Source organism: Catharus ustulatus, chromosome 1, assembly GCF_009819885.2.
Source record: "Catharus ustulatus isolate bCatUst1 chromosome 1, bCatUst1.pri.v2, whole genome shotgun sequence".
NCBI lineage: Eukaryota > Metazoa > Chordata > Aves > Passeriformes > Turdidae > Catharus > Catharus ustulatus.
In genome coordinates, this window is record NC_046221.1 from 32,038,483 (window position 1) to 32,062,813 (window position 24,331).

General features: G+C 36.8%; 1 protein-coding gene across 1 annotated transcript in view; it reads right to left on the reverse strand.

Moving 5' to 3' along the window:
• Positions 1-24,331, reverse strand: part of TMEM196 (transmembrane protein 196) — a 99,695-nt gene that overhangs the window by 19,631 nt on the left and 55,733 nt on the right. The window lies entirely within an intron of this gene.

Here is a 24,331-nt window from a genome sequence, read left to right on the forward strand (position 1 = left end):
CCGCCTTTATCTTGTATCTTGTGTCTCACCACTGCATAACTCTCGTCTTCTGCAAAACCCTACTGCCAAAATAGGCGATTTCTGTAGCCATTCCTGTCTCACAATGGCCAGAACTGCATCAGTCCCAAAGAAAATGAGCAATAAAGCAAAACAGAACAAGAGATTCAGGGCTGCTACTTGAGCCGTGCTGGATCGCTTGGTACCAATCTTTATTACTGTGCCTGAGATACAGGGAATGCTTTGTTACTCTGGCTACAGTTTTGCAATCCAGATGTGTTGCACAACACGGTAATACACAGACACTCAATCCAGCACCTTGGCTTTCCTAAGTATGGATCACCAACATTTGGATATTTACCTTAAGAATAGGGCAAAAGAACTACATAGACAATTGTATCTCCCAAATCTATACCAGGATTCAAAAACATTGGCATCCAGCAGGATTTAATTATTCCCTCTATATACATGCTATTTTTTTTTATTCTAACAAAAATTTATATGTAATATTTATTTTTTTAATCAAAAAATCAGCAATTGTTAACCTGTATATAAATCTTACACTCAGATGCCAGAATCCAGAATAGCAGTCTAGACTTGTCCAGTATTTCATGGTGCAATTTGGCAGCAAGAGCATAAGATTAGCAAGGTCCTGACAGAATATTTTTCTTTGGACTTCCTGTCCTGTGCTTTGAGAATAGGTATTATATACACTTGAGAGGATTGGATCCACCACTGCATGGCAGAGTTTAGCTCTCATTTGTAGAAATCTTCAATACTTAATTGCGGTGAGTGGGGATAGACTGGCATCAAAGTCTGTCACCTTAGGGCGTTTATGCTTTGTAGGTATCCAAGAGGAAGAGTAAGAGATCCTAAGACAGGATCTTAATGCTTTCTAGTTTAAAACTTTATCTGTTTCCTGTTTTCTCACACTTTTCCCACTTCACAGAAGCAGAACAGTTGACTACATCTAAAGGAAAGCTCTGTTAAAGCTGAATTGCCCCTTTTCGTCTCTTATGTTTTAAATGGTACCTGACATCTCTTATCATTAAAAACCAAGGCACAGCATAAAAGTTCCTAAGCTACTATATTTATGTAGGAGGATGAAGAAAGCACAGATTTTCAAGTACCCACATGGGTGTAGGAAGGTGTTTCTGCAATGACAGTATCCTTATTATGTCAGATTGTTATAAACGCTGAAGTGTGCTAAGGTGCAATGATTTTACTGCTCAGAGTCTGTTTTACCAGGTCTATAAAATCCAGTGGTGATAAGAGGGGAATTGCATAATGACAGATATAATTAATATATTTAATGCTTGCAGCCAGATAGAGAGCCTGCCACATCAGAATAGAGCTCATGTGACAGAAATAAGATTTCCATAAACAGCTTGTTTTATGTAACATTTCCACTTCAGTCATAATAAGCTGTCAGAAAGATGGAGCGAAAGAGACCTTGTGAAAAGTGTGCCCTAGATGGAGATAACTTCATGCAACACTTAATAAAGCAGAGATACAAAACTGGAGTCCAACAACAGGAGAGGAAGTGCCCTGGGTGCCTGCTTTCTAATCTGGAGGCTACAGAGAGGTGAAGAGCTCAGCAAGACCTCAACTGGAGTTAATGACTGCTCAGGAGGAGCACCCTTTCAAATAAAGACAGGAAGGAAAAGTAAAGTTCTAATCACTACCTTTTTAAAATGAAAAGACACAGTCTTTGTCCATGTAACTTGTGTTTATTTGTACTAGGGTGCTGCATCATCATTATGTGCTAATGTAGGCAATTAACTTTACACGTGGGACTATTCGTGCATACATTTCAGCACATGTTTACATCTTTGCAACATTAAGTTATTTAACTGCTTGCTGTCTCAAATAGCAGGTTTTGAAATGTTTCCTGTATTTGTGATTCCAGTAAAAAATATTATGATGGAAGGAAAGAAAAAAAAAAAAAAGAAAATATCATTCAATATGCAGGCAAGTTTTCATTATAACTGCAGAAAGTTAAATACTAAAATCCCATCTCCAAAGTAAAATTAATTAGAGTCATGAGGGCGTTGGATCTTTTAATTTAAACTGTTGGATTCATGAACAAAAGACATCAATCTTATTCTTCTTGACTTTGAAGGAAAACTCTTTTTTTTGTCTTTTTTGTCATTGGAGACTTTAAAAATGTTTCATTACAAAAAAAATCTAGTCGCACAGCAGGATGAAGGGTAATTGGATGACATATTACTGGCAATGAAGTAGAAATCAGAACACAAAAGATTTGTTTATACTTAGTCCCTTTTACATGTCTCTGATGACCAAGAGACCCTAAAAAGGTTATAGCCTCTCCACTGGAAATTACCAGCTTTATGTAGCACTTTTGATCATGTACTCATAGCTGAATACATTCTGTTCAAGTGGTTCAGTTTATTGATTTCCTAATTCCATGTGTCTCTAAAACAGTACTGTGAAGATTTTTATTATGAATAAGAACTGGGCCTATAGCATTAAATCAGAACTCAGGCCATTGAATCCCATCCAGCCTAGGAAACTGTGAGTAAAATTGAAACTGTACACCATCCTGTGTCTGCTTAGAGGATGAGAAACAAGTTGGTGCAGTCCAAGAGGGGAAATACTCCCTAAATATTGGTGTTACTTATACGCAAGTATAAGGTAGCAGTTTCAGACAAATAAACATAACTTTGAATGATCTTTGAAGTTGGATTACTCTTTTATCTTATGGATTTATTTTCTAGTCAGTACCAAGCCATATCAGTTGCTCTATCTTGGAATATTAGACATAGACCGGACGACTTCTACCAGGATATTCTCTGAAAAATGGAAAAATTCGGCCTCAAGGGCAGCTTGCAAATCCTCTTCTTTTAACAAGTACCTTGTGCTTTCAACTTACTTTGCAGATTCCATTTCTTTACACTCTTTTGCTGCCTGGATCCCTTCAATTCAGTTTGACTGAAGCAAGACCAAGGAAAACCAGTACCCTGACAAACACTGCCTTGGATTCTAGAAAGAGTTGCCTATTGATTTCAGTCTAAAACCAGCTGTATCAGTATAGAAATGTGTGCAAAACAGCTTTTAGAGCATTTCTTTTTTTTTTTTTTTTTTTGTGCAGAATCAAGTCTTAGCAAATTTTACTCCTTAGTTTGCTTATACTCTAAATTTGTATGTGCTGGTGTTCTAAAATGGGAAGAAAATCCCATGTAAAACTTGTACAGGAGAAGATAAGGAAGTGTCATTGATTTTGTCTTTTCAAAGTTCAATACACAGGCAAACTTTCTGCTGAATGAGTAGTTCAGGGCTGGTAAAGCTAGGATCTGTGTCCCTGAGGTGACTGTTAAGCTTGTTAGGTCACAACTGTTTTTCTTTGATTAAGCATTAAGGCATTGGCTTATAACACACACAGAATAATCTGGTGACATAATTTAAACTTACTTGGCGCAAAATTTCATTCTCACTCTTACTTTGCACAGTTGCAGAAAGTTATTCCACAGCTCTGTAGCACATCTCTTAGTTCCACTCCTGAAGTTGTGGAGCCATGGAGAGGTGTCAGAGAGGACCAGCATGATCTGTTGTAGAGGATCAGCATATATTATCTTGGTGAAGAGAAAAGCCATTGCCATGGACCGCCTTCTTGTACTGTACTCAATAATTATCAGATCTACCAAGGCAGTGGGCATTTTGTTCTGACCATTCTGAAATCTGCATACAGCCACAAAGAAATTGCAAGTTTCAGTAATGCACTACCATGCTAGGTGTGAGCATACAAAAGTTCCAGATACAGTTCCTAGCTGCACTGTATCTCACTGACATCTTCTGAACGCATCACATTTTCATCTTGTCCTCTGCAACGAACTAGGTCTTTTCAAGTGACATTCATGTTGTCACTGCTGGCAAGAGTCTCCTCCAGTTTACTCTGCTGTTCGGGAATAGTGATCCAAAATAAAAAAGGATCATAAAATCTTTATTACAAATAACTTATTTGATGCAACAACCAGGAAAAATCCTGACTTAGTTACCTTCTTTTTGTTTTATTATCTCAGTTGGTTAGAGCATGGTGCTAATAACACCAAGATTGCAGTTTAGGTCCCTGTCTGGGCCATTCACTTAAGAGTTGCGCTTGTGGGTCCCTTCCGAATCAGACTATTCTGCGATTTTGTGATTAACCTTGGATGTTCAAAACAAAGCAAAAGTGAGATAACATCATTATTGTCTTACTATATAAACACAATGTGTAAAACAGTCTCTTCAGGATAGGAAATTAATGCGTGCTTTGAATTGCATGACTTACATAACTTGTCTGACATTCTGTATCTTTTACTCTCTGGTCTTCCCTTTTTGGGCTAAGTTTTGTACTCCAGAGAAGCCCATTAAATCAAGATTTAATTAAATGCTTCTGATCTGAATGCTTTCAAAATATTTTCTTAAAACGAAGACTGTATTACAGCATTATCAAATGTAAAATGCTGTGAAATGGGTGTCTAATTAACATCTCAGTATATTGTAGATCTGCCATTGTATTTTAGAATCCTTGAAGTAGTAAGATTAGAAGGTGTTGTAGGAAAATCACCCAATACAGTACAGCACTCAGCTGAGTTCAGATTTCACCTTATGAATAACACTTTTCTGAATGAGAGTGAATCTTACACATGTACAGCTAAATATGCACTGAATAATCTTTGTTGAATCAGAGTCATTACAGCTTTCATCATGTAGATTCCCAAAGCTCACATTTGCCTAAATGGGAGCATGAATGAGGGCTAGAGCAGACCTGCACATGTTAAGTGGCCTGACAGACCACATAATTTATGCACGAAAGGAATTTGTGCTGCTACAGTGACCAGGAATAATCTTAACTCAGAAAGTAACACTCGAAAACCCCAGGACCAGTATCTACTCCCATTTTTGGCATCCAATACACTACACAGTAGAAAAAGAGAGAGTCCAAAATCCAGCTGTTGCCTGCTCATACTTTTTGGATGAGTCATGAAAGAGATAACAGCTGGCGGGAACCCTATTAAGAGCCCTAATCTGAAGAATCTCAGGATAGCTCTTCTGTTGAAAAAGGAGTGTGGTGTTTTTTTTTCCTTCACCAGCTCTTTTAATTAGATCAGAATTTATCTCCTACAGAGTAATTTTTTCTGGTGATGCGATACATTGTGTTGTAAAAAGTCCTTAACCATGGGGCTTCTGAGCTGTTACTTGAGAAGATTTGAAACATGATTAAGAATTTTTAAAAATTTTGTGTCAGTAAAAAAAAATAATTGTACTGTAGGGTACAGGAAAAAAAAAATCATTAGCAGTCCAAGATCAAAAATAAAGCATTTAGGGACTAAAGTTTAATTTTTCACATTCTTTCAATGTTAGGCAAAAATAGGAATTAATGATTAACAAAAAGATTTTCCTTGAATTGTACATGCCTCCATCATCCCCTTTTCTCTGCCAAACTGTAATAATAATTTTTATTAGAAACACACTTTAAGAAGAAAGTGAAGAAAGAGTCCAAAATAGTAAGCTCAGAAGGCACAGAGTTGAAAGAGTGATTTGTCAACATGCCTGGAATTTATGACTTTTCTTGGACTATATCCAGCAAATTGTTAGTTACTGTAACACATGATTTTATGGAAGATCTGTAGTCTGACCCAATTCCTTGTCTAGTTAATAAAAATCTTACAACTGAATGAAATATAAGTTGAATTTGGCATCAGTGGGTTACGGCTATTCCCTGGTCAACATTTACAAACAATTTTTCCAGCTGAAAAAACACAGGGTGTATTGATAGATTAATGTCCCATTACATCCATCTCAAAAGTTCAGATTATTTTTTACCAGTCATATCTGTAGATTGCTGACAGTTTAGCAACAGCAAACCCAGTCTCACTGGGAAAGTTGTCCAGCCACATCCGTGTCAGGGAATTAGGGGCTTATGCAGAAACAGCCAAGGCTAACAGCATGAGGAAACCATAGTTACCCTGGCTCTTTCTTTCACTTGGTAAAGTCACATCCGGACTTTAAAAGAATCTATACTATAGATATAGTATTATAAATTAGAATTCTGGCCTTTCAGCTCTGAAAAGCAAGCATATCTGAAGCAAACATCTTTAAAGACATATCTCTGGGCTGCTGGTTGCCCTTAGTGCATTTGGTTCGCACATTTTGGTCAGATCACAAATGTATCTGACAATACCAGGTCTCATAGACAAAATCTCCTTTCACCTAGGTGCTGACATACTTCACACCAGGAGAGCTCTGCTTACTCAGGTACTCTGTACATGGTGAGACAAGATAGTGTGCTTTGGTTTGCATCTGGGTCTTAATGATCTGTGCTATCATACTGAGTACAGAATCAGCTAATCAGCTCTCCAACTCCTTCTAATTAAATGTTAAAAACAACAGCACGTCAACAAAGCTATGTTCCTTAGCTAAATTGTTCAATGATTAATTTAGTAGTGTTTTATCCTGGGTGAGCAAGAAAAGAATCTCAGCAAAAAACTGCTGAGGAACATATTAATTGCAATTGTTTCAAGATAAAGTACTGAGGGCACAGGAAGGATTACAAATAATGATCTTAAAATTGCATCCATCTGGCAGCAATTACTGTAGTTGAGCAATCAAAAAGATCTCATACCTTCCCAACCAGCAGAACAGTGAGTTCTAGCTAATAGTAAAGACTGATTTTGTAATAATTTCTAACGGTCGTATTACAGTAGTATTTTCACTTCTCCTTGGTACTTTCTAGTTTGAAAAAGTGAGCACAGAGCTGTTTTGGTTTCTGGTTCAAAGCTTTTTACCCAATATGCGTTCCTAATAATTTTTTTTTTGCATTGTCCATTATATATGATAATTTCACTGAACAAGTTTAAAAATTGCTGATTACTGCGTAACAATTTTTGAGGATTGGTTTGTGTGTGTGTAGAGAAAAATCAAAACATCTTAAAATAAGACAATGGTAACATAGGAAATGTGTGTTTAAAAGACCTTCACCAATTGTCTCATGTCTCTGCTGGAAGCCGGGAGGTTATTTTCATGAGACAGACATTTCTTTTCAGAGCTGGGGCTGGGATGCTGAGAGAGAGAGGGTCCACCAGACCTTCAGAAGGGGAGGAATAGCATTGCCTTAGGTCATCTCAGCCATCTCTAGGAGATCACTCCCATTTGATTTTTGCATTTCTTCTTCCATTGGGGCTGAACAGACTGCCTCTTGTGAAAGTATAATTTCCCTCAGCTTTGTTCCAATGTTTCTCAGTTTAAACCATACTCACAGACATCACAGATTATGCTCTACATATTTTGACTCTTTTAACTACCATAAAAAAATAAGTGAAAACTATTTTTATGGCCTGCCAACCATTTGAGAATGTTTCCCTCTTAGTACATTCAATATGAGACTTTTCTCCCAACTGTATCAAGAATGATTTTTTACAAGTTTGACTGTATATTTTTCCCCAAAATTGTCTTGATCTAAATGAAATACCTCTTAAATAATATTTTCCTTCTGAAAACTAAATGTTAAACGTATGTACAATTGATAAAAATATTTTGAAGTTATTTCTAAGATTAAAGCTAAAAAATAATGTAAATTTTATCATGGCTCCAAGATACCTACATAAAAATGGTGACAGTTCAGAAAGAGATGCTTTTATGAAAAAATACTTTGAAGAAAGAGAGGCCACTTCAATATAATAAACAGAAAACGTGTTTCCTCTCACCATGCTACCTCATCTCTAGAAATAACTGCAGATTTCTACCTGATATTTGGGAATTGGAAAGAAAAGATAAAATATTGTTGAAATAAGCATGTTTTATTTGGTTCTTAGCTATTGTGGTCAAATGCAACTCAACATACATCAAAAAGATAAATTTCTGTCATTTACAGATGTAAATAGGCTTCATATTAATCATTGAGTGCATTATTCTATTTTTAATCTGGTGGAGCTGAACCAGTGAATTATCACCCAAAAATCTGCCCTGCAGGAATAGACATTAATAAAAACATCCTCACCCATATTTAACACCAGAGTAATCAAGGTTTCTAAATTTACCAATTCCTACCACACCAGATACAACTTTTTATTTGTCAGCTATTTCTCAGAGCTATAATGCCTTGGGGAAAATTGTCACCCCTGGAAGATTGTCCTGTCACTCATAATTTACTTATGGTTCCATGCACTGTAGATACAGGTTGGAAACCAAGATAAGGAATTTGGAGAGTATAGGAAAAAAATCAGGTTTTTACAGGCGACATATTTTTCAAATTATTTAATGTTCTTTTTTCTGGTTGCTGATTTAGAAGGAAAATTTTAATGGAGAAGAATATGATTGCCCTGGTTAATCATTCAAATAATTTAAATATATCAGCCAAATGATGTGACTTATATAGAATCTAAAGAAAAACTTTACTGAAATCTTCCTTAACATGCAAACACAGGTAAATTACTTCTATGAGGCCCTATTTATTTAATATTCATTTTAAAAACCCCAAAGAAATCAAAAACCATGGGTATCACAACTTGGAAAAAGAAACCCCCCAGAAAGCATTCATCAGATTAAACTCTACAAGGCTAGTGATATACTAAGCCAAATTTGTAGTCATATTTAAGCTTAAATAAGAAAAAAGCTATAAATCAGAAATACGCAGCTGTAGCTAGTGGGCCATCAGCAGATGATGTAAAAGGAGAGGAAGGGCTTCTGTGATGAGGTAAGTAATTTCTACACCACATGCTCATGTATAACATCTACATTTCCAGAGCAGCATCAGGAGATTTAAGAATATATTAGAATCAGAATATTTGCTTCCCATTAAATTTTGAATCTATTAAATAAGAATCTGTTGTTCCTTGAAAATGACATTTCCCATTTGTAAGACAGAAATAATCCATGTGTTTTTCTTTTTGTCTGATTTGATTTAGAGCATGCCCTTTCTCAGAGGCTGGTTCTCGTTACGTGTCAGCACTGTGCCTCACTCCAGTGCCATTTGTTGTCAGGGAAGAAAGCAGGAAGTGTTGTCACTGCAGGTCTGAATCAGTAGGATTTGGCTGTCATGCCAGCCTAAGGCACAATGCTTTGTGGCTGTGGACAGACCTGGTGATGCTTCAGCCCAGAGCCTGTCAGTAGGACAGTATCTTCATCAAAAGGAAGGTCCCCAACTGTTCAGGCTTTAGGGTTTCCTTGTGAGATGCTTCACGAAAACCGCCTGGGCTCTTGAGGACAGCCCATGTCCCTGACTTCCCCTCTTGTTTCAAGATGACAAAGGTCTTCAACCAACTGGGGAAACACTAAATTAGGTTTTCTTTATTTGGAAATAAATTAGTGCCTTTTGGTTTAAATTTCTTTGCTCTCCATTTATAAAAGTGTGTTAAAAGGAAACTAATTACAGATTATATTTTATTAATCTTTGCTGCTGGGCAGAGAAAATGCTGCACAATCCTGACAATTCATACATATCTGTAGGCATACAGTTTTCTTAATTTAAATAAACAAAACAATTAGTATGTTAACAAGAAAGACCGAAGTTATTTCTTGTTTTTCAGTTTCCAAAACAAATGACTATTATTCACTGTACTTTAACTCTAGAACAATATTTTTCAAATTAAATTAATTCAAAGAGATCACAGGAAAATGCCTCTGGATGAGGGAAATATGGCATAATCTATGACACAGGATATTTTAATAGATGTCTCTGGCTTCACCCCTTTGTGTTGCCATACAAGCAATAAATCACAATTTGAAATTATTTGAACAGTAATGCAAAAACAAACAAGAGGAGAAGAAACAATGTCTATAAATAGTTAGGGTCAAATCATTTTAAGGGAACCATTCCTTTGAGAAAATACAACCTCATATGAAGTACTTTATTTTGGCAACACTTTTAATTTAAAATATTACATATTTTCTTTATTTCCTTTTAGCCATTTTGTCCTCCTTTTTTTTTTTGTGGATCAATGTGAGATTACTGTCTATATAATAATAACAATTAACTTGATGTTACTGCTCTGTGACAAAAGAATATATTTTAACTTGACCTTGTTCCAACAGGACAGAAATCAAGTTAGAAGCATTTCTTTTAAAAAGAAGGGGTTTCTTACACCTCCCACAAGTTATCATACTGGTTTTGTTCCACAGCTATAGAGATTAAGGTTTAGGCCAACTAGTTTGTCTATTCTTTATACAACTTGAAAACTAGCTTTCCACACAAAAAGAAATTGCCTTGCTTAAAATCCCAAGTCAGGTACAAGACATTTCCTGCTCCACTGGTCAATCTGCAAAAGAGAAAATAGTTCTTCTTCATACTCAGAATGTCATATCTTGTTCCCTGCTAATTCCTACTCATTCTCTCTCATCTTCCATTTCTCTCTCCATAGTAGGTAAAAGTCTTTCAACAGATTACTGTGCTGTTTTAGAAATACCAATACTGTGGTATTGACTACTGCTCTTTCATTTGTGTTCTTTAAAGTCTCATTTCTTTGAAAAAATACTTTAATTTATCTGCTTCTTCCTGTGTGTGTCTGCAGGAACTGGTGTCAGCTCTCAAAGATTAGATCCTGCTGTCCCTGAAGTAACTCAAAAATGTCTGCCAAGATCTGGTACACTGGAATAGCTGCTGAGGTAAACCCAAATGAAAGATTTAAAAAATTCAATGACAGCAACATTGTGCAGTATATTAATCTTCTACTGCCCACCTATTTCATTTGGTTTCTTACCTGGCAGTGTAGATGAAGGTAAATATTTGCTTACTGTTTCACCACCACAAGCTATTGTATCAGTGACATAGAGCTAAAACAGATTTGGAAGAACAATCTGGATTTTTATCTGCCTTGTGTATCAGCAGCAAAATTGCCAGCAAAACCCTAATTGTAGATTCTTTATGACAGGTAATAATAGGAGATGCAGAGAGGAGCACAGCTTGTATTTCATCTACCATGCTGAGCTGAAAGAGCTAACAGCTTATAAAAAAATGTTTTGATTTGTAAGCAAAGCACATTTTATTTGGGTGTCACCAAGCAAAAATATACAAGGGGCTGTGCTGTAGAGTGAAACTGACCCTGGGGAAGTCAATAGGAATTTTCCCAATGATTTAGTGAAACCAGGATTTCATTCAATATCTCTTTTCTCAACAGGCTTTGCAGGCTTATTAAAACAAACAAACAAAAAAACAAACAAACAAAAATCCAACAAAAAAAAAATATCTCCAAAACAACACAAAAAACACAGTACCAAGCAATACTTGTAAATAACACAAGAAAGATTTCTTTGCAGAAATAAATCTTTGTTAAATGCCCTGCCTTGCAGTGTAGACATACTGCTCCCACCAACTTTGGCAATGGGAATTGCACAATGGGAAGAACTTGACCCCTGAACCTGGTGCCCATTTAGTGGTTTGGCACACAACCACCAGACCTTTTGGATCTTGTGGTCTCATTCCATCTGTCTATGTACTGACTATAATTTCACATTACATCCTTAACTAATCTCACTCTTGATTGATTTCTGGGCAAATCACAACCTCAAATCAAAATGACACTAATTCCTTTCAATGGGTAAGTCCAACTAGAAATTTAGTGTGACTGCAGATGGTTTCTAAATCAGCTTTGCCATGATGTGACAGGATACTGTAACTTTCAATATAGGCAGTTTTGTGCAGTAACTGGCTCAGTAAATCTCTCATTTAAAGTTGTTCCACAGCTGATGACTAAACTTGGAGACACACAGCAGGATTTTTAAGATGAATCTCAGACACCTTCCCTAGACTATGAATCCTTCTCAGGTTAGCAGTTTTAAATATAGTCTGGTCGGGAATGACTTTTGCCCTCACTTCATTGTAGTTGTCAATTATTTAGACAGGCATCTGACGTTCCTAAGTCTGATTTCTCTTGTAAAGTCTCATGGCTGGTAGCAGAGAATAGATCTTTGAGCTCATTCTTTTCTGCTTTGCACCTGCCAAGCTCATGCTTGCAGAAAGTAAGAAGTGATTCTAAAATGTACCAAATTTGGAATAAAGTCATCTCACCTCCAGAATATGTGTCATGGACAAAAAAACTGACAGGCAGTGGAGCTGTGGACCAAATTCTGCTTTCTGAGCCACAGTATTGATATTCCTATTTTATGTTTATTCTTTTCATTGGCATGCTAGAATCAGTCCTCTAAATCTTAAGCTAGATTTTTCCTCCCTGTAATAAATGATTTAGTCCAATGCTGTTAATTTTTATTCCATGGTCTTCCTGGTTAATCTTTGTCTAAACATTTTCATTCTATGGAAAAGTGCTTATTAAGAAAAACTTCAGTTAAGTATGTAAAGAATTCAGATCACATGCATTTATCAACATGCCAGTTCCCTTAAAAAAAAAAATTTTAGATTGATTCTGTAATCAACATAAATCTGAAAAGTACAGGAGACTTTTTATTTATTTTGAGGCAAAAATTTTAGGTGGAGAATAACTTGAGCTAAAGCTTTCCAGAGTTTAAAAAGTTCCTATACATAGTTTCAGTATCAACGACTTAAAATCAAAGTGTATTTTAATGGAATTCAGTTTTTACCTCTTGATTTTAATAAGCCTTTTTAAGGAAGAACCTTTAATAAAGATGTTTGCTTCTCATCACTTTTGTAAAACCAATTACTCTAAAATTAGCTACTCAGAAGCTGATTTTCTAAGGAGTTTCCTCTTGGAAATCTTTTTTTTTCTTTACCCCTTTAACCTGTGGAACCAAACAACAAAGATGTCTGTCAATGGCACATACTGATATGAACCCATACCAGAAGACTGTGTCCCATTGCTCCTCCTTATCCTATGGAGCCCAAAGGATCCAACTGATCCAACTCCCTGTGCAGCACTCATTGCCCAGTCTGTTCTGCCCTAAGTGCATGGACTCAGTGTATCCTTGAGGCTTGAGCGAATGTTTGATTGTGGTCCTAAAGAGATGACACTGTTAAATATTGCAGCTGCTAATCATTTGTGATCTCTCATCTTCTTGGAAAAATGGGTCCTGCACTCTACTTTTGCTCTGCAACTCATTTTGGCCAATGGAATATTCTTTGTGTCTGCAGAGTGTTAATGGCTACCTGCTCATGGGTTGGCATAGAGCAATTCTGATAGCATAACTGATACAAAAATACCATTTGTTTGTATAGCTGTATACTCACCCTAATGACACTGGCTGTACCAGTTTTTCCTGTCAGTAACAGACCTCAATCTCTACCAACAGCTCTGCACTGAACTTCATAACCTTGAGATCAATGGCAGATTGAACATAGTTGTAGGTTGTTTTAGTACTAGAGGGGAACAAAGGCCACCTCAGCACTTGTGCCAGACAGGCTAACCAGGGCTGCTTGGCAGTCAAGCCAGCTTTTGAGCTCTGCAGAGTACATTGTGTCTCCAGTTCCATTAACACTCAACTCCTCTGCTTATGTTCAGGACTACAGGACCACTGCTGAAAGCAGTTGCCTGCATGAGGCTTTGTTCAAGACGAAATGACCTGAGATTTATGTTCTGGCAGGCTGTACCCTGTGGTTCAACTTTATTCTTGAGAAGAAGATTGGTCTCATAGAAGATACTGTGCCCTTTTCTCAAGCAAAGGAATTGTTTTCCAAAACCATGGCTTCACAGAAGCTGATGCTCTGCAATCATGTTGCTAAATGATGTGTTTGGGTGGGGATCCTGATGACTGATCTCTGAGGGAAGAGGTCAGGGGCTGCCCTGGTCCAGACACAGCCAGTTCCAGCCACCTAGATGGACCCACAGCAGGACACAACTCAGTCCAACAGCAGGGACACCCCCAAGGCAACTGAAGCCCATGGACAAGCCCCTGCACCAGAGCAGCTGCACCCATTGCAGCCCTTGGTATTTAAATTGTTATCATTTTTGTTTCCCAATACGTGAAATGGTAATTACATATTGTAAGATAAGTTAAATTCCCAAAGCCAAGTCTGCTTTGCTTATGGTAGTAACTGCTGAGTGTTTATTTTGAATCGCAATCTCTCTTGTTCTCCCTATTTTCTCTCTCCTGCTGGAAGGTGAGGAGTGAGTGAGTGAGTGAGTGAGTGAGTGGCTCTGTGTGCTTGGCTGCCAGTCAGGGCCAACCCACCATGTAATGCTCATTTTTACTAAGAACCATTTTTTCTTGGCTATTTTTCATACTTCTTGTATATTACAACTCCTTTCAAAGTGCAAAAAAGTAGATTTGACAGCAATTCACAATGGAACCAGGGAAAGAGTAGATAGTCTGTTAGTTCTACGTACCACCAGATGGATGGGTGAACTTAATCACAGGCATCATGCAAGGTATGAGCACATATTTGGGCTCCTTAAACTCCAAGAGAAAATTTAACCACTTAAAGATGCATCCATATGGATGAGACTTACTGACAGAAAGATAAGTATTATTTCCCTAATAACAATGTTCAAATGTTTCTTCTTCTGTTTTCAGTTGCATTTATATAATTTTCATTTCAATTCATAGTAGATATGGGAGGTTATTTTCTTCTAATACAATATCTGTAATATCTTCCAAGAATTAATATCTGTACTTCTAAGTACAGATATTAATTCTTGGAAGAAGGTGACATACAAACATGCTATAAGACAACTACCAACATCAGGTAAGATATTAATGTTTCAATCTATGTCAAAATTTGGCGTAAACTTTTTCTTCTCTGTACAACAAAAACAGCTGCATTCCTCCAACCATATATGAGATCTTGCTCATTTTTTATTTTAAGTCTGCACATGCCCAGTATTATGACATATAGTAGTCTCTTTCCTTTTGTACTCAGGAAAAATTCAGTATGAACAAAAATGCTGCAGCAAATCTCTTCAATGATCTAGAATAATGTGGTATATTACTCCCTTTGTTCCTTTCCATATATAACTAGGAAAGTTTTTCCTTTCTCTCTGATGTGCTCTCCCCCTCTGTTTATCCTTATCTTTTAGTTATTTCACTCTGTAATTGCACCTTGCTTATTCTGAGGATAGTCTTCTCATGGCATCTTTATTATTTAAGGAGAGTTGCTCTGAAAGTAATAATGGCAACTTTGTGAAAGCCATGAGCTACACAATCTGATTAAGAATATTCAAATTTTTTTTAAGTTTGTTTTTTAGAATGAGCTCTAGAATATTAGTCTTCCATCAGTGATTGTCCAGTTGGAGACATTGCTGTGGAGCTACTTTGAGATACAAAGAAATACTTTTTTTTTTAAAAAAGGCTCTGCATTTCAGAGAACATTCCACGTCACCAAGGTCTCATACAGTTGAACTGGTAGGTTAGAAATCTAAAGAAAGAGGGAAGAAGCAGCTACTATAAAAATCTCTTCTGAAAAGAGTGGTAAAGCTACAAAGAACACGACAAAAAGAAGAAGGTTTGGAGACAGTAAGGACTTTGCCTTACCTTTGTAAAAAAGGGAGAAGTATTGGAAGAGTTTCACTGTTTGGTTTTTTGTTTCTGCTAATAAGCAGCTCTTCCTGTCCATAATTAAATGTCTCAGTACACATGGGCTTCAGGCACCTGATGATGATGATGATGGTAATGATAATGCTGTTTGCTACCTCCTACACTGCTATTTTGCAATGTTATTGCTAGAAAGCCTTAAATAAACTCCAGGCAAATTAGAAGCTATATATATTTCATCAGGTTAAAAAAAAGTTTTAAGCACACTGAGTACTCTAGTAGTTTTTCTCAGTGTATTCAGGCAGGGTGTTCACCTCAAAGCATCCAACCTGTATATAGGAAGAGATTGTGGGATATTCATTGCTGATTAAGTTAGGGTGCAACGTGATCAGTCTTGATCTGGCCAAACAATAGTGATTGCTTGGTACTGTGCTGAATTACAAGAATTTCATGCTCTGCTCTTCAGTAATCGCATCCTCTGTTATTATCTGGATATTTGCATGGCCTTGCAAATCATTTGACTGTGTGCTCAATTTTGATAAAATTGCTAAACATCAGGCTCCCATTGCATGTTTTTTTTTTTCCCTAGGTTAGTGAACTATATCAATGATTTAATTCATTTTTCTACTGGGCAACAGAACTGGAAATAAACTGTATTTTCTCATGGTCAATTTTTAACTTAAATACACATCCACTTAAGCAATCACATTTATTTGTATTCTTGGACAGCAGGTTTCTAGTTTGGTAGAGTTAATGGAGTATTTTATATAAAATGCACATTAAAAATTAATGAAATTAGCATGAACAAGCAAAATAAATAATTTTATTTGCCTGGCCACATAACTTTGTAGACTTTTCTTCTATTTACTTAAATGCAAGAAGTAAAAAAATTCACAGTATTAGTCCTATGTGGCTGTAGGGGTAAATGGTTTCTCCACAATAAAATGTTGATGGAGGCTTAGTGCCAGTTCTTCATGCATTGCAATGCACAAGCAGTAGAACGTTGACAACGTTTTCAGAAAATAAAATAATTATTTTAAAAAAATTAATCAAATGGAATTCTAAATGCAATACATTGACCCAAGATAAGCTGTTTATATACAAATCTTCTGGTTTTATAGCATAAGTAAATGCTTTGAGTCAAGGACTCAGTGGGAAATTTTGATGGCGCTAAAGCAATGCCAAAATGGGAAAGAAGTCCTTCAGGCCTGACTTTATGGGGGTGTAAACACACAGTAGGACATGTTTTGGATGCTTTTAGAGTGAAAATTATAAACTGATAGCAGCCTACAGTACAGCTAAGAGCACTCAGATGGCCAACAGGATATGCGATTTTTGAAATCTTTTCTTTATAGGCTCACTGTGGTTCTGCTGGCCTTGGTGGGAGGACTGTTTGATCAATGGTGAGTGTTTTGGTAATCCAGCTGGAGAAGACATAAGCATTTTTAGGCAGTACTCTCAAAAAAAGTTGCCTCTGCAAAAAAGAAGTTAGACTGAATAAAGGAGAGAGGCTTTTCTCTGTATTACTTAGGAGATCAAAGATCTGTCTGGATAGCCAGATTGGACTGTAAAGTACATTGGAAATTCTACTTGCCTCAAGAATAAGTCTTTCTAAATAGTACTGGAGATAATCCAGAGGTATCAGTTATTGTAGGCTGGCCTGAGAAACAATCAGTTCTCTTCGATGGCTCACAGCAAGCTAGCAAAATGTTTTCTGTAAGCCTTTGCTTATTCTGAAAGAGGTAACTCTCTTGAATATTGTAGAAATAGAGGTATTTGTTATAATTTTCCTACTAGCTCCTTCTTCCTTTGTGGATCATCAGTTAATTTTTCATTTTCTGAGAGTGACTATGCAAAGCAGCTGTGCACCTTAAGAAAAACACGATGAGAATCAGCTGTGAGATCTGCCACAAATCTCAGTGAGGTCATAATAAATGATGACCAAAATAACAGGCAACTATTATGGGCCCAAGTAACACTGCAAATTAATCATTGTCTCTAAAGAAGAAATAGCTCTAATTGTCACACCAGCTTCTAAACATTAGATTTAGATTTCTGCTAAAGTCCAATCTTTAGGAAAATATTTGAACTTTCTTTTTTCATGGCCTGAAAGACCAATGCAGCTGGGCAATTTTAACCATCACAACAGACTTGCAAAAGGATGGATTTTGAATGATTAAGCCAACATATTTTGTTACTCATGAAGAGAGAAAGAAAAAGGATGGTTGGTGGCACTTTCCTCAATTCCGCTCCCTCAAATATGTCCTGGGTAGGAAGATTCTGCACATGGTGTGTACAAGGCCATACTGACCATTTTATGCAACATACCAGCATAAATTTTTAAAGTTCCTGTCTTGAGAGTCCTTGAGAAGTTCAAAAAGTGAGGAAAAAGTATTTGTTAGTTGAACAATCTCCAAAAAATAAGGAAGAATATATAAAAGAATGAAAACCTTAAGAATTTTCTCCACACAAAGATGAATAATAATAAAAAAAACCCTTCAGCCTAGAGCAATCATCATCCCCCTTCATTGTTTTATTTTGTTTTCTACCACAAAAGTATTGATAGAACCCTGGGAGAAGGATACTGCACTGTAGGAGCTGTGCTATACTTTCCTAAACTACAAAAAAATTGTTAAAATGAAATACTTGCAGCATTACTTCAATCACCAAGGTCATCCTCCAGCTCAGTAAATCTGTAAAAAAAGGCTACAAACTACAGGATTTTACATTTTGGGGAAGAAAAATAAAATAGAAGGTTTCTAATTTTAAGTAGGTGGGAGAAAAGAAGGGGGTTGTAGTCTCTAGCAGGAGAATTCCAGGTAGCATAATTTGCAGAGGAATACAAAAGTCTGGACAGGAAAGTAAGTATCAGAATAAAAGAATATGTAATAAAATCAAATCTGAATGCATCAATCCTGAACAACAGCAGAGCACACTTCAAAAACCCTTTCTGGTATCATCTCTCTAAAGGTCACATTGCAAACCCATGGAATATATTTTTTGCAGTCTTGTGTGTGAAATAGCTTCTGAGACAATGCAGAGCTCCAGATGGAGTTGTAGAATATAGCTTGACTCTTGACAGGTGTTCCTCCTATATGTGTGCACATATATATGTTTGTGCATAGTAAGTCTTTTCTATGTAGCACATATAAAAATATTGTCAAAGAATTACACCTATCGGTAAAATGAAGTGAGGGGAAAACATCAAATTCTAAGTTAATATAGCTGCATTATTGTCTATGAAGTCATACTACTTTGTGATATTTAGCTGAATTCAATTACAGCAGAAATTAATATAACTCAAGGTCTACTTCACTGAGAGTTTAAGAATCAAGTATGCAGTTATGTTAAACCTGCATGTATCTAATTAAAATAGATAATAAAGAAAGAGATGAAGATGCAACCAATATCCCATTAATGTCTATAGCTAACAATGGAAGGCTAAATTTTTTTAACTCATGCTTAGCTGCCAAAAGTATCAATTTACTTCACGTAGGGGCCTGTTTTTTCTTTATTACAATTCCTAACAACATTTTAAGCTATTTATTTCCAATTTAAGTATGTATAAGCTTACCTCTGGTCTGGTCTTTATTAAGGCATGTCGTGGAACTGAAATAAAATCTACAGCTTTGAGTAGATATGGCTGGATTTATGGATGAAGGAAGAGCAGTGGCTGGGGACTTCCGGGCTGCAGAGTAATTTTGAGGGTATTGGTAGTCTGTGAACATGAGACAGGAGTGCTCCCTTGGCAGCAAAGAAGCTCAGCAATACCTGAAAGTGTATAAACAGCAGTAGAGTCAGTGGATGGAGGGAAGTAAATATTCCTCTTTACTTAGCATTCGTTGGACCACAAATCATTAGATGTAGATGTTGCATTAAGAGTTGGGATCTTCACAACAAGAAAGATTCTGATAAATTGGAATGACTTGTATTGCCCTGTGGTTTTAGGATGGCTTTCAATATGCATTCATGAGAATATGAGTAAGGAAAAATTTCCTACTCCAGATTCTTGCTTATCAACACTAAGGGCCCTGGTCTGTCTTGTTGTGTGGTTTATTTTTGTTTTTTTTTTTTCCCCTGAGGAAAGTTCTGCCATTCAGTAAGCAAGCCTTATAATAAAACTGACAAACTCAAGCATAATCCTCAAACTGCATTAGAAATTATTAATTCCTTAGTTTAAACAGATTCAAGTCAGTATTTTATAGAATTATACAAATATTCACCATGAAAGGGTCAAATCTGAGATGATTTGATCATCTAGTGTGATTCTGCCCTATTCCTGGATGAGTACATTAATCCTTGTCAGGCATGAATATTTACAGTCACAAAGCAAAAACTTTCATTTTTAAAAATATTTTCTTTCTAACTTTCCTAGAAGTCACTGTTCTGGTAAGTTTTTCTGAAACTGGATTCATTTATCATAACATTTGTAAAGACGTTACACAAATGTAAACATTGAAAAATGAAAGAGTCGAGAAACTTATTGAAGTCCCTCAGACTATTCACAGTTAAGAACCCAGATTTTCTGGTTTCAGAAGTTTTAGCTGGTGTTCAATGATTGTTAACTTGTGTACATGGCAGGAAGATCAAGACTCATTGCTCTTCTGGCTCAGAAAGTCATGAGACAGGCAAGGCAGGAACTGTACAGACAAATATTTTTACAGTCTGCTTTTACTGGCCTTATTACCACTTCTTTAAATTATATATATATATTAATTTTACATATTATGTATAATGTATGTAACTGGAAGAAAAACAAAAGAAAAATCTGAGGATGAATGGCTTAGTCTTTTAAATATGTCAGCTGTTAAAGATATGTCTGGATAAGATTAAATTATATAAAAATCCCTTATCTGTATCAGTTATTTTTTCTGGTTTTCCTCTATGGCCTTCCATTTAATTCTAATAATCCCAATGATTTTACGTTATCAAGGGTATAAGTTTATGTAATTTTCCTATAATAATTTCATTTTAAGATTATTGAATATCTGCAAACTGTTACCATGGGGAAATAAAAGTATTACTAATTTCAAAGTAGAATAATTCAAGTACAACTTGAAAACATGAAGGGCTACTCTAGAGAATTTCACATGGAGCAGAGTAATCCATTGCAATGAATATTTCAAAGTGGAAATTTAAGGCTACAGTAAAAGATTCACAGAGCATTTATAAAACTTTAGTTAGCCTAAACTGCAAGTGTCACTCTTTCCTAAATGTAGTGTACAGACATGAAAGTTTCAGGATTTGGGAGTTTTCCTCTTTCCAGTAACCTGTTTGCCATTCCACTCAAGCCACAAAAGACAATCTAAACACAGGAAGAATGAAAACAGATGTTCCAGCGATAAAATATAAAAAAGATATGTGGAGAGGAAAAAAAGAGTGAGTAAAAAGATGGTAAAAATGGCATCATGAGTTCATTGCGTGTATTAAAAGATAGCTCAGGATCAGAGGAACAAACTGGTTGGGGACATGTCAGCATGGTTACTACCAGAGTTTTCATACGCTGATTCTATATCTTGTTAACACTTGACCCAGATGTCAATTCCTCTACAGATGAATATAGTGTGGTGGGCTATTTAGAAGTTAATTACTGACCACAAATGGAAAGCAATTGAGTTTTTCGTTTTTCAAAGTAACAAAATGAAGGCAGAGCATTTAACTGTAGAATCAGATCTATCAGAGTGAGGAAATCCAGCCCACTGACTTTGCAGGAATTCAATATGAAAGTCAGGAATGAAAGACAGAAAAGGTAAAGGGCTTAAAGTGCTGTGGCTGTCAAGCAGAATTCATTCCATTGTTGTCTCCTATAATTTACCGCACACTGAGCGAGATTATCTGCTCAACCTACATCCAGTTGGTGCAGAAGACATTATTTATCACTGAAAATGAACTGTATATACTGCAGGTATAACCTATGGCTATAAACCCAGGTATAACCCTAGGGCTGCCTCAGGACTGCTCTAATTTAGAACAATTTCTTAAGACCCAAACACAGTGAATTAGACCTCCTTTCTGTTTCTCATCTTGATCAGGTATAAATAGAATATAGACAGCTGTGCCCAGCCAAAGGAAAGAAGAAAATCAACTTCTCTTGGCTAATCTTCATACCAACAGGGACAGCCCAAATTGGCTATTTTCTCTGAAACTGGTCAGATAATCTGACCCAATGGATAGAAAAACACTGAATCAAAATATCTGAAGTACAAACATGGCCTGAATATAACAGGAATTTTGGTTTGTTTTCTGAAACCGTGACCTGAGCTGAACCATCCAGTAGGATGGTCCAATTATTTGTAAGAATAAACAAAAAAAGCCTTTACATTCTCAGTCCCAGTAAATTCCATTTTCCTTTTGGATTGGTATTGAAAGATTTTACATCTGCTGTACATAGGCAGCTGCCAGTGTAGTCAGCATTTGGGAATCCCCAGATGGCATAAGAAAGGACAAAGCCTTTGTACAACACACTGCAATAGTTTTGTCCAGAAGACCATTCCTAGGAGAGCTAGAACAACACTTCAATTTACTTGGGGACTTGTTCATCACAGCACTAAAATCACTGAAAACATTTAGCCAAAAAGGGGGTGAAAACCACAGCTGTATAGCTCCATTGTTCAGCCCACAGCATGGCCCAGGAAGTGATAATTGAGTCAATATGACCAGCAGTTCCATACAGCATGATTGTTTTGGCTTCTTCCAAGGAAAGCAGTGAATCATTTTAAAACAAAAGATGAGTCCTAATTTCTTGTCCATTCTTAAAGCAGAATGAAAACCCAGTCCACAGTCTTTGCTAGGGAAACAAAATCCTGAAAAAAGCCAGGAATGAGTGTCATCATAATGTCTTGAGTTTTGGACAGAAACCTTGAGACCAACTTCTCTGAATTGCCAGTAAATGTGTGCTTCCTATGTACAGTAAATATGAAATGTTATTCAGTTAACATCTGCTGTCCTATATCATCAGATTGAATAGATAGAGAGAGGAGCAGAAGTGAAAAAGACCTTTAGGTAGAATAATTAATTACATTTTGTCTTAACTGTCTTATACAGTATTTTATGTTAAATCTTTTAGACCTACATTGGAATCAGACGTAGATTGCAGGAAACTTCATTCCCTCACTCACATATCTCATTGTCTAACTACCATATCCTCTAATTGGTTATTTTTGACTTATGGGAAACATATTTTTTTCAGACTACTATTGAAAATATTTGATTTCTCAGCACTTCGCAGAATTACAGCAAAATAGCCCACAGCTTTCCCCAGATTTCATTCTTCCTTAGACCAAAAATGTATCTTTGAAATAAATGTATCTCTCTGCTAATAAATGTAAACAACTATCCCATCCATCTCCTGATTTTTGGAAGGTTTCTGGAAAATTACTGAACTTCTACATTAAATTATACTTTAGAACTAATATCCTCTTACTTTCATACTTTTCACTATGGCTGGCACTGTTAGCTGCCAAAAACCTGCTGTTCAGTTTACAGTGCCACGTAGACGTGCATTTTTCCTCTGGTCATCGAATACCTTCATCCTGAGAGATCTGCCTGGATCTGTATGCCAAGGGGTACAGTTTCTTTAAATGCCTTCACCTGAGACCAGTAGAATGTTGGAGGCAGCCAGCTTGCTGTCTGCAGGTGATAGATGAGAGCCTCTAGAGAGGGTTTTCTGCTAAGCAAGGATTTGTGAGTAACCTAGGCCTTCAGCACTGCACACCAAGAGCAATTCTATATCGTTATTTTCTTCAAAAATGTACATATTGGGGTGGTAGATAGTTGCATACTTGGCTGTTCTATCTAGGATGTTATTAGTCTTCCTATTCAATGAGAAGCAGGTTTTTCTTCTGTTACATTGCATAAGAATTCACATGAATGGTTCACTAATAAACTCCAGTGCACTTTGATTCTCCATATACAGTAATTTCACGACCATAAGGCGCACTGGACTATAAGGCGCACTTTTTTTTTGCAGCGAGGCTCCACTCCCAGCTCCCCCCACGTGGTTTCTGGCCGAGGCCCCGCCTCAACCCGGCAGCCATTGGCCCCCGGGACTGCCTGCACTGGGCAGGGGTGGCGCCACGGGCCCCCGGGACCGCCTGGACCCAGGATGGGCGGTGCCAAGGGCCCCCAGGACTGCCTGGGGCCGCAGCACTTCCGGCTCCCCCCACGGCTCACTGCTCACACTTCTGGGGTGGCAAATGTCGCAACTTTGTCCATCAGATAAGGCGCACCAGACTATAAGGCGCACTTCTGGGTTCGGGAAAAATTTAAGTCAAAAGGGTGCGCCTTATAGTCGTGAAATTGCTGTGCATAAAACATTCTACCAACACCTCTATTATTTCCCCCCAAGACTTTTTGCTTCATGGACCTAGGACGATATGAAACATGCAGGAAGGGTTTTGATATTAATCAGATGTACTAGTTACTGAAAAATATGGCTAGGATTTCAAAAAGGTGTCCAAAAAATAGGAAATCAGACCTTGAAAAATAAAAGAATATAAGATATAAAGTTGATGTAACAGATCGAAAGTTATTCTGCAGTTCCAGGAGAATCCCTGTTCAGCCATACAGAAAACAGTTCTGAAGCAACAAAAGCTGGCATTGGACCTGGAATAATTTGAAAGTACTTTTTCCTTCTGTATTTAATTTTTCTCATAAATGCTTCACTCTATATTGAGGAGGACTTTGCAAATTTCAAATTTAAGTCTGGATAAAGAGTCAAGTGAGAAGTGGGATAAAAAAGTTCTTTCAAGAGAGGCAAAGATCACAAAAACATATTTCTGTGCTGAGTGATGAAGAGGATATGAAAGGAGAAAAGAAGACAAAAAAAATATTCTAAATTTTAAACAAACAAAACAAGAGATAAATGCTGATCTCCTGAATGTGGGCCATGCAATTCAAATTTTCCTTCTACTTTCATCTAAACTGGCTTCTGCAATAATTGACTCTGGCCGTCAGAATC